Source organism: Henckelia pumila, chromosome 1 (genome assembly GCF_033568475.1).
Source record: "Henckelia pumila isolate YLH828 chromosome 1, ASM3356847v2, whole genome shotgun sequence".
NCBI lineage: Eukaryota > Viridiplantae > Streptophyta > Magnoliopsida > Lamiales > Gesneriaceae > Henckelia > Henckelia pumila.
In genome coordinates, this window is record NC_133120.1 from 130,039,613 (window position 1) to 130,050,767 (window position 11,155).

The window sequence follows — 11,155 nt, forward strand, 5'->3', positions numbered from 1 at the left end:
ATTGACGACATCTTGGTTTATTCGCTTAATACAGAAGAACATGTTTCTCACTTGCGGTTGGTACTGCAGACTCATCGGGATGAGCAGTTGTATGCCAAGCTGAGCAAGTGTGAGTTCTGGATGGATAGAGTGGTCTTTCTTGGCCATATCATATCCAGGGAGGGGATTTCTGTTGATCCAAGCAAGATTGAAGCGATACTTAATTGGTCGCATCCGACGACGGTTGCTGAGATCCGTAGTTTTCTGGGTCTAGCAGGGTATTATCGTCGCTTCATTCTGAACTTCTCTCAGTTAGCTCGACCTTTGACGCAGCTTACCCGCAAGGGTGTGGATTTCGAGTGGTCCTCCGAGTGTGAGGAGAATTTTTGTGAGCTTCGACGGCGGTTGACTTCTGCGCCGGTGTTGGCATTACCGTCCGGATCTGGAGGGTATGTGGTTTACACGGATGCTTCTCTTCAGGGGTTAGGTTGTGTCCTGACTCAGAATGGGCATGTGATCGCATACGCTTCTAGACAGCTGAAGCTTCACGAGGACAACTACCCAGTCCATGATTTGGAGTTAGCAGCCATTGTGTTCGCTTTGAAGATCTGGCGTCATTATCTGTATGGCGAGAAATTTTTTGATCTTCACCGACCATAAGAGTCTCAAGTATTTGTTCACTCAGGCGGAGTTGAACATGAGGCAGAGACGTTGGATGGACTTGCTTAAGGACTATGATTGCGAGATTAAGTACCATCCGGGAGCTGCTAATCTCACCGCTGATGCTTTGAGTCGCAAAGTGCGACTATCTGCACTTCAGACTTGTTCGATATCTAGTGCGATCAGTGACTGTTGTACTTCAGGTTATACCTTCAAGCATAAGAAAGGTATGCAGAGTATCCAGATGTTTGCGATATTATCTGAGCCAGCCTTGTATTCGCGGATCCGAGATGCTCAGATGTCTGATTCGAAGACCCAGCGTTTAGCTCGTCTAGCTAACGAGGGTAACTCGTCTGGATTTCATTATCAGTCAGATGGCTTTCTGTGTTTGTCTGGTAGGCTTGTGATTCCGCAGGATGAAGAATTGCGAGAGGAGATTTTGTCTCAGGCGCATCGCACTAAGTTGAGTATTCATCCTGGGAGCAACAAGATGTACAAGGATCTACGTACTCGTTTCTGGTGGAAGGGAATGAAACGCAATGTTTATCAGTTTGTTTCGAGATGTTTGGTGTGTCAACAGGTCAAGGCAGAGCACCGACGACCTGGAGGATTGCTTCACAGTCTGCCTATTCCTGAATGGAAATGGGAGTTTATCACAATAGACTTTGTGATCCATTTGCCGGTATCCCCGAGGAACTGTGATGCTATCTGGGTTGTGGTGGACCGACTCACCAAGTCAGCGCATTTCATTGCCTATAGCCGAGAGTACTCTGTGGATCGCATGGCATGGATGTACATTCAGGAGATCGTTCGACTTCATGGAGTGCCTGTGAGCATTGTCAGCGATCGGGACCCCAGGTTTACTTCTAGATTCTGGGGGAGTGTTCAGCGTGCGATGGGTACTACTCTCAGTTTGAGTACAACCTATCATCCGGAGACTGATGGTCAGTCAGAGCGCACTATCCGTACTTTAGAGGATATGCTTAGAGCGTGCGTCATGGATTTTGGTTCTGCCTGGCAGGATCATTTGCCGTTGATCGAGTTCTCTTACAACAACAGCTATCACACTAGTATTGGGATGGCACCTTTTGAGGCGTTGTATGGGCGACGTTGTCGTACTCCACTCTTCTGGGAAGAAGTGGGGGAGAGACAGGCTGAAGTACCGGAGTTTATCCAACAGGCGGTAGATATTTTTGATCAAATCAAGAAACGGATTAAGACTGCACAGGATCGTCAGGCCATTTATGCTAATATCAAGCGTAGGCCCTTGCAGTTCGAGGTCGGGGAGAAAGTGTTTCTGAGAGTGTCACCTTTTCACAAGATTCTCAGATTTGGCCTTAAGGGCAAGTTGTCTCCCAGATTTATCGGTCCGTTTGAGATCTTGGAGAGCATTGGCGATTTGGCTTATCGACTAGCTTTGCCACCGCATCTATCCAGTATTCACGACGTGTTCCACGTATCTCTGTTGCGACGGTATGTGGCGGATGAATCTCATATTCTGCAGCGATCTGAGGTTCAGGTAGACAAGGATTTGACTTATGTTGAGAAACCTCTTCGTATCCTGGATTATAAGGATAAGGTTTTACGGAACAAAGTCATTCCTTTGGTTTTAGTTCAGTGGCAGCGCCGAGGTACTGAGGAAGCTACTTGGGAGCTTGAGGACAGGATGCGTAAAGACCATCCTGAGTTGTTTTGATTTCATTCTTTAAGTTGTATTCAGTTGCAAACTCTGTAAACGTTTGATTTGAATAAAGAATGTTTCTGTAACCTTGTATTGCATTCAGTAATTAAGATCTATTTTCGAGGACGAAATATCTTAAGTGGGGGAGAATGTAGTACCCCGTACCCGAAATCAGTAAATAAGGGATTAATCATAATTACTTAAACAGAGTTCGGAAGCTCCGAAGGTAGGTTCGGAAGTTCCGAACAGGATCGGAAGCTCCGATGCAGGATCGGAAGCTCCGATCATATTACGTCATCCATGACGATTGGCTAGATCGGAAGCTCTGATCAGGACCGGAAGCTCCGATCACCCCTATCCGGAGTCAACAAGTGATATTTTGACACGTGGCAGATCAAGATCTTCGGAAACTCCGATGGCAGGATCGGACGTTCCGATCAAGGATCGGAAGTTCCGATCGTTGTCTATAAATAGAAGGCCGAGGCTTCACTTTCATTTGCCAATTCCGAGTTCTCCTTTCCATTCTAGTCCTTTTGGAGCTGTTCTAGTATTCTTAGGCTTGGTCCGGAGGTCGGTGAGGCGTTCGGTAGTCGTAGCGGAGTTGTGCCCAAGTTCTGGAGGCACCGACATCAAAGGGCTAACGACGGATGAAGGTATAGCTTTTGCTTCCTATAAATATTTAGGAGTATGCAATAGCTTAGTTAAGGCTTTTAGAGCACTTTAATGATAGTAGTATTATTTGGAAGTGTAGAGCAGACTATAGGCGTGGACCTAGAGTTGGTAGAGCTTGCACTGTGTTGAGGTACGAAAGTACTGTTCGAGATATCCTGACTGAGTATGCATGTATTATGTGACTGCATGATTTATATGCCATGATATTATGCTGCATTCATTTTCATCTTGTTGTATCTCTTTCGAGATGTCTGTTAGTAGGGTTGTACCCTATCCTGTTAGTGGATGGACTTCCATCGATTTGGGTCCGGCGTATCCACGGTTATCTCGGTATGGGAGCCACCTCCTGAAGCGACGGCACAGCGTGCTACATACCAGGGCCCGGTCTGTCTCTGTTATCTGATCCTTGACCTCGAGTCTATAGGGAGTTCACTTTGCATGCATGTATACTCATACTCTCGTACTGATCGTTTTATGCTCACGTCTCGTACTCTGTATTTTCTGGACACCCTATTCCATGGGGAAGGTTTGTGATTGGACGAGGAGGGTGGATCCAGGAGGGGCTAGTCAGTGGTTGGCCAGCTGGAGCTTCGTCTAGGTTTTATTACTGTTGTTTGGGTTTATACAGCTATTCGATTTGGTTGTATATTATTGGATAAATTACAGATTCCTTTACTTGGGGTTGTAAATTATTTATGGTTTCCGCAGTTTTATTCTGATATCTGTTTAATTAAGTAAATTGCATGCATAAGTTCTGTTTAGTAGGTGATCCGGGTAAGGGTCACTACAGACCCCTCCCGGAATAACTAAGAGAAAGCTTAAGCATGCAATATAACTTAATAAACAATAATAAAAATAAGCCAGCGGAAACTTAATCAATTCAACTAAAAACTACCGGCATGAATACAACCGGTCCCAAAACAATTACTAATAAATGTTATTCAACCCAATGGAATATAATACTAAACTCCACAAAGGGAAACCTGGTACAGTACAATCCACTATGCTGCTGCTCAACGACCGCTACCTCCTGGTCTGTCCAACCTAAGTTCTGACCCATGGAATGGGGTGTCCAGAACCAAAATCGAGGACGTGATCTAACAACTTTTAGTACGGAAGCATGAGTATACACATGCTATGGATGCTAAATGCAAACGATCGGGTACCAGAAACATAACACGGTAGAAACTCTTGCTTAACAAATGGCACCATGGTATTTAGCACACTAGGCCATCGCATCAGGAGGTACTCACATACAATAAGAAATAAGTGGACTATCCTTACCCAAATCCATGACATCCATCCACAAAAACCTTGGGCCGAGCAACCCCTCTACAGGTAATATCAAGGTGTAGGATCAACGTGGTAATGCATGCATCATAATAATCGTGACAAAATAAATGCACATAAGTCATGTCATATAACTCATGCAAACATAGAACATGCATACTCAACCAGGGTATCTCGGATAGTATGTCCGTACCTCAAAATAAGCAACCTAGCGATATTGGCACTCTAGTCCAAGCCTATAAGCAGACAATCACCGTATCACTAAAAATATAATTAATGGCTCAACTAGACTAATAGCTACTCGTCGAAGATAATCAGAGTCTAGTGGTATACTTGTATCCGTTGTCAGCTCGTTGATGGCATTGGCCTCAAAACTCAGGCACAATTGCACTGTGAATCCCTGTAATGCCTCTCTATTGACTGGTCTATGAAAAGACTTATTGAATACGCCTAAAACTGACTAGAAAAGCCCAAAATTGAGAGAGAAACTGAAGAAAGGAGTGAGGAAAATTGTTGTCTCGAGCCCTTATTTATAGAACTCGATCGGAACGTCCGATCTCAAGTTCGGAGCTTCCGAACACACTTCAGAACTACCGATCTCCCATCCAAACTCCCTCTACCAAATTTCTGTCTCTAATTGGACAACACACTACTGTCGACACAGTTCGTGTAGTAACCCATATCCAGAATTACTGATTAATGAGTAATTAATCGTGTGATCATGTTAGATTTAGTAAAACATGATTAAGGGGTTTCCAAAAGGGTATAAGGAGTCCAAAAATGGGTCCAGAACACTCGAAATTGGTCGGGAAGGTTCCGAGAGTTTGGAGGGTTCGAAGGCTCTGAACCAGGTTAGGAGGCTCCGAACGGGTTCAGAGGATCCAAACATGGATCGGAGGCTCCGAAGAAATTGCGTCATTGGTGACGTCACTGATGGGACTTCGGGGGATCCGAAGTCAGGAATGGAGGATTCGAACCAGTTCGGAGGGTCCGAAGTAGAGTTCGGAGGCTCCGAACTTCGCCTATAAATAGGGGGCCGAGATTTCATTTTCAAGTGCACCGAGTTCCTTTTCTCTCTCAATTCCTTAGCCTTCTAACTCAGATATACGGAGATCTAGTTGTCCTATGTAGAATCCAAAAGTGGAATAGCGATCCAGGCGTCATAGCGGAGCTGTGGCCTAGTTTTGAGGCAAGCGACAACAAAGGGCTAACGACGGACGCAAGTATAGCTTTGACTTCGTAAAAATATTTAGGAGTATGCAATAGTTTAGTTAAGGCTTTTAGAGCTTAATTAATGATGCATGAGTATTTGCATTGTAGAGATGATGATAGGTTTGGAACCTAGAGTGGGACTGCTAGGAACTGCCTGTACAAAGGTACGTAAATACTGACTGAGATAGCCAGCGGGCTTTGCATGCTTATATGTTGCATTTTTGTGTCATATTATTATGCAGCATGTGCATATCATATTGTGTCTGTCCATATTTTGAGACGAGCCATGTAGGGCCGCTCAGCCCTGTTCGGACGGTTGATGTGGAGCGCCCCGCGACCAACGGGTTAGCCGGCACTGACATCTGAAAGACACGGTCTATGTCCATTAGGAATGAGCAGTGTACGCAGGGTTTGATCCCCGGGTTGTACCACTCATGTCCTAGGCTCCATTATTGAGCAGTTGTATACAGTTATCCCAGATATGGATACCCGGTCATTTGCATGCATCATATTTTTATGTTTTACCTGTGATTTCGTATTAAGCTTAGAGCTCACGTCCAGTATTTTCTGTGTATTTGGACAACCCCATTCGACGAGGCAGGTGTAGGTGCAGGATTGAGCACCAGAAGCTTGGAGTAGCCAGTGACCAGTGAAGACAACAGGATTAGCTGTAGGTTTTTATCCTTTAGGCTTATTTATTCGATTCGGTTGTATAATCGAATTTGATTAACCGGTTGTATTCTTCCGGTCTGCTTTTATTCAACTCTTCCGCAGCAATTTATTTAATGCATGCTTAATTATGCTCTTAACTCTGATTAGATAGTGGATCCGGGTTGGGTCGCTACATTTATTGGTATCACAGCTGCATGCAAGAGACTTGGGAGATAGTATTAAGACTTTGGGTTATCCTTATAGGATTGATGAGACCTTGGAATAGGTGATGATGCGGTGATTAGGTTGCCCGAAGACTATCATCATCGGCAGTATTTCTAAAGATTTGGCTTATGAGATTCCAGCAAGTGCGGACAGGAGCGATGGATCGTGTCCGAGTTTTCAAGACTTCTACTCATATGGGTCCTATCTTTGGATCGAGTACCGGATGCCAGAGGCAGTGGCAGAGGATTGGTGAGGACTTACTTGATGTTTGCATCTGTACAGTCATTACCATGATGACACTAATTTGAAGATTCTTCAATCGTAGTTGAAGAGATTGTCATATAGACCTTCATCAGGAAATGCCTCGAGTGCCTAAGGCATGAAAGGTTTCGAGCGTAAGGTCATTAAAATCATGCAGAACATGGTTTTGTTGGTACGCATGTATCGATGCTTTTGGTAGACGAACGGGAAACTTCATGTTTCAAAGCGTGATTTGGTTACAAGAAGAAAGCTGACGGTAGATCGTGAGCAGAAGATGTCGACTGACATGCACTGACGCAGAGCATAGCTGGTTAGCCATCACGTGTCATTTCTCCGGAGTTCTTTGCAGAGGACATGAAGAGAGACTTGGATGGGAGTACGCTTGCATTGATGCATGTGTCTATTAGAAGCTTCATGCTCAAGAAACAAAGACACATACGATGATTTAAATATTGTATTGTTGTAATTGTAAACATTATTTCAGTTGTAATGAATCATCAGACTCAGATTGTGTCATTCAAGTTATTGGTTGTACATTTTGTTGTATTTCGGAATACTGTAATTGTATTACATGAGATTGTAATCAAGAAATTTTACATAACTTGAAACAATGATACGTGTATTATTAATTCAGCAATTCGTGAATGATTGCATGATTGTGCAGAAGGTTGGCTTGGTTTTAGTTGATTAGTGTTCAACTATTGTAGCTCATGGGATTTGAGTGGGCCGACTGTGACTGTTTAACTTGCGGTTAGTCTAGGCGTTTTCCTAGGATTGACCAAGTTAGTCAGAAGACTAAGATAGTGCCAGCGATGAGTGGAATCATCTAGAGGAATTAAGGGTATTGTTTGGTTTAGAACGTGTGGGCTTTGTTCTAGGTTGTTTCCTTAAAACAGTAGGTTGTCCGACCTTTGTTAGGTTTAGTCTTGTGATGATTGGGTTTTCATCAGGATGTCAGGTCCAGTATATGCCGAGCGTTGTGGACTATGACCATGACTAGACGTGATGGGGCGCGACCCTATGCCATTATTACTCTGGGAGTCCTTGTACTTCAGAGGTTGCCTGGTAGACTTCGTGCTTCAGGATTGGCGGTGGGAAGGCTACTCAGTCTAGGGATTTTGTAGCAGTCACAACAGGGTATGACCTTGGATTGGATATTAGGTTTGATATCATTGGCTAGATATCGTCTGATTTTGTCAGAGATATGGTGTGAGTGTTCTGCTATTAGAACCAGTCTTGGAGGGATTTCCTTGACGAGTGTGTACTCTGAGCAGATAGGTTTTAACCTTTGGGTTACTGCTAGACGTGTGGATCTAGTAGGTGGACAGATTTCTACCAGCGATGACTAGGGGTTGTCAACAGAGTTGCGATTAGGGTTCCTGGTGATAGGAGTCATCCAAGATACTGGATGGGATACTATTTCGAGACTTCGACTCGAATAGGAGAATTTATTCATGATGATTGACTTCATCTGTGATGGATTATATCAGATGTTAAGGATTGTACAAGATTATTTGAGATGTGAGGGAAGTGTGGCCTATACCCGTGAAGTCTTGGTTGTTGTCCAGGTGGGTTATCGTGGTAATCTACCTTATTCTTGAGTTGTTGCACAATCTTAACGAGGGATATAATCAGGATCGTGTCTGAAGGTTGTGGGAATCCTTGGAAATTGTAGTTGTGATTCTTGGACTTGACGAGCTGTGGTGTTCATTCTGAATGAACGAGACAAGGATAGTAAGCCCAGTGATGGCACTAAGCACTGTCTGATGTTTTCAGAGGTTGAGCGTAGGAGTATTCCAAATGTTGAAAATAGTCCGTTGTGGCAGCGGAGCCAAGTTTGATCTAGCCATGAAGGATGGGTGATCAGTGGTGGTCTGATCTGATGAGTGCAAGCCTAAGTAGATCGACGATGTCTATTGGTTGAGCCAATCAGCTATGATCGAGGTGTAACAATTAATAAATACTTGGGCTAGTATTTTTTGATTAGTGCTTAGGAGATGAGTACTTGGTGCAGTCTCAGAGCATTCGGAAATTTGGATAATTTAGAGTCTCTAGGATTGCCGGAGACAAATAATTTGGGATTGATGTAATCGGGGACGATTTCAATTGGACTTGTATGGTCAAGTTAGGTGATAACTTGATAGTGGAGACAAGCAAGGGAGTTGGTGGTTTCCTAGGATTATGCATTCTTGTTAAGAAGGAAACTGATATTGCTTAGTGATAGCAATTGCGTACTCGGGTTGAGTAACGGAGGAGATCAGGATTTCTGCTTCATGTGAGAGTTGTCCACTGACAAGATATTAAGGATGTCAACAGAACATTTTGACGAAGTGTTCCTGTGAGGACATCTATGTATACCGTTGTGTTTGGATCCGACGAGTAGTTAGAAATGCTAATAGACATTAGCAAGGGAACATCAGTTGTCTGATCGTGAGATGTGACATTAGCTAGGATCTAGTTCTCGAGATCTAGCAGGGTGTGTCACTAGTTTTCCAGCATGTGGTGCGCGATGTCATTGAAATGACTGAGATAGTTGACGATCGACTTAGTAACCAACGAGGTTTTCCTTTGGGATTTGAAACTTTGCAAGATCGAGACGGATCAAATTCGTTCTTTCCAATCAGTGAGTCACATTCGTACAGACTGATTGTAAAGGATATTGTGTTTCAGCAATGGACAATGGTCGGATGCGTGATATGTAGCTAGTGATGATTATGTCATCATAGATTCCGAGGTGGGTTATACCAGGTGCAATGACTGTCGAGTTTTGAGACGTAATAGGAAGCGTTTCCATATGTCTGTGAACTGTGGAATGTCCCAGTCAAACATATTGGTGGGAGCTTGCCTTAGTCTTGGTGTGTGTACAGTGATTGCGAGCATGTATAACTATGAGGAGGATGTCCATCGATTGAATTCATGGGTGGTGAATAACCTGTGGTCGAGATGATGTAGATCATCAAAGGCGTGATGACTTCCATTGCAGTGTATGCGTGGCTTCGCAGGCCAATGGTTAAGAGATGACTTATCGTCATTATTGGCGAGCGATGATAGTTTTCTTCACGGTACAGTGCTGAGTTATACTAAGAAAACATGAACTATGATTGGTACTAGACTGGATGGTCTGAGTTCCCAGTAATTTCTTGGGAAGCTTGTTTGCTTCGGTGGAGCATGGGAAGGATGACCAGTCTAGGGAATCGTGTTAAGCAGTTATGTTGGTGTATAGATTTGTGTCAACTAGATTCTCTCGGGGAGAAATTCGGAATTTGTTGTGACAACACAATGTTGGGAATGGTGTTTCCTGACTAGAGGTGTTAAGAACAGAGAACTTTTGGAACCATTGGATGGTTAGATTCGATTAATGATTCGATGAATGTCGTAATATAGTCAGGTTATGACTTGGTCTTCGTCAGTCTAAGATTTCTCTTAGGACGATGATCTCGATCAAGCGGGTGTTTGTATCATTCGTGATCAGGGAGATCATGGTCAGAATGGAATATGTATCAGTGTTGTGATACGCTAGTGCCAGAGGAGTTCGACCGTCGACCAGTAGCGCAGTAATCTTTAGCTGGGAGAATGTTAATGCGGTTCAGCATTAATGGAGCTTACAGGGAATTCGACAAGAGTCTGAGTGTGTTGGAAGCTATTTCGACCAAACACTCAAGCAAGGGTCTTTAGTATGTTCTCGAGGTTCTACCCTAGATTTTGAGGATGAAATCTTTTAAGGGGGGGAGAATGTAGTAACCCGTATCCAGAATTACTGATTAATGAGTAATTAATCATGTGATCATGTTTAGATTTAGTAAAACATGATTAAGAGGTTTCCAAAAGGGTCTAAGGAGTCCAAAAATGGGTCCAGAACACTCGAAATTGGCCGGGAAGGTTCCGAGAGTTCGGATGGTTCGGAGGCTCCGAACCAGGTTAGGAGGCTCCGAACGGGTTCGGAGGATCCGAACTCGGATCGAAGGCTCCGAAGATAATGCATCATTGGTGACGTCACTGATGGGAGTTTGGGGGATCCAAAGTCAGGATCGGAGGCTCCGAATAGGATCGAAGGCTCCGAAGTCAGGAACGGAGGATTCGAACCAGTTCGGAGGGTCCGAAGTCGAGTTCGGAGGCTCTGAACTTCACCTATAAATAGGGGGCCGAGATTTCATTTTCAAATGCACCGAGTTCCTTTTCTCTCTCAATTCCTTAGCCTTCTAACTCAGATCTAGGGAGATCTAGGCGTCCTCTGGAGAATCCGAAAGTGGCATAGTGATCCAGGCGTCGTAGCAGAGCTGTGGCCTAGTTTTGAGGCAAGCGACAGAAAAGGGCTAACGAAGGACGCAGGTATAGCTTTGGCTTCCAAAATATATTTAGGAGTATGCAATAGTTTAGTTAAGGCTTTTAGAGCTTAATTAATGATGCATGAGTATTTGCATTGTAGAGCAGATGATAGGCTTGGAACCTAGAGTGGGACTGCTTGAAACTGCCTGTAGAAAGGTACGTATGTCACGCCCCGGGTCCAGGCCCGCGCCTGCGCGA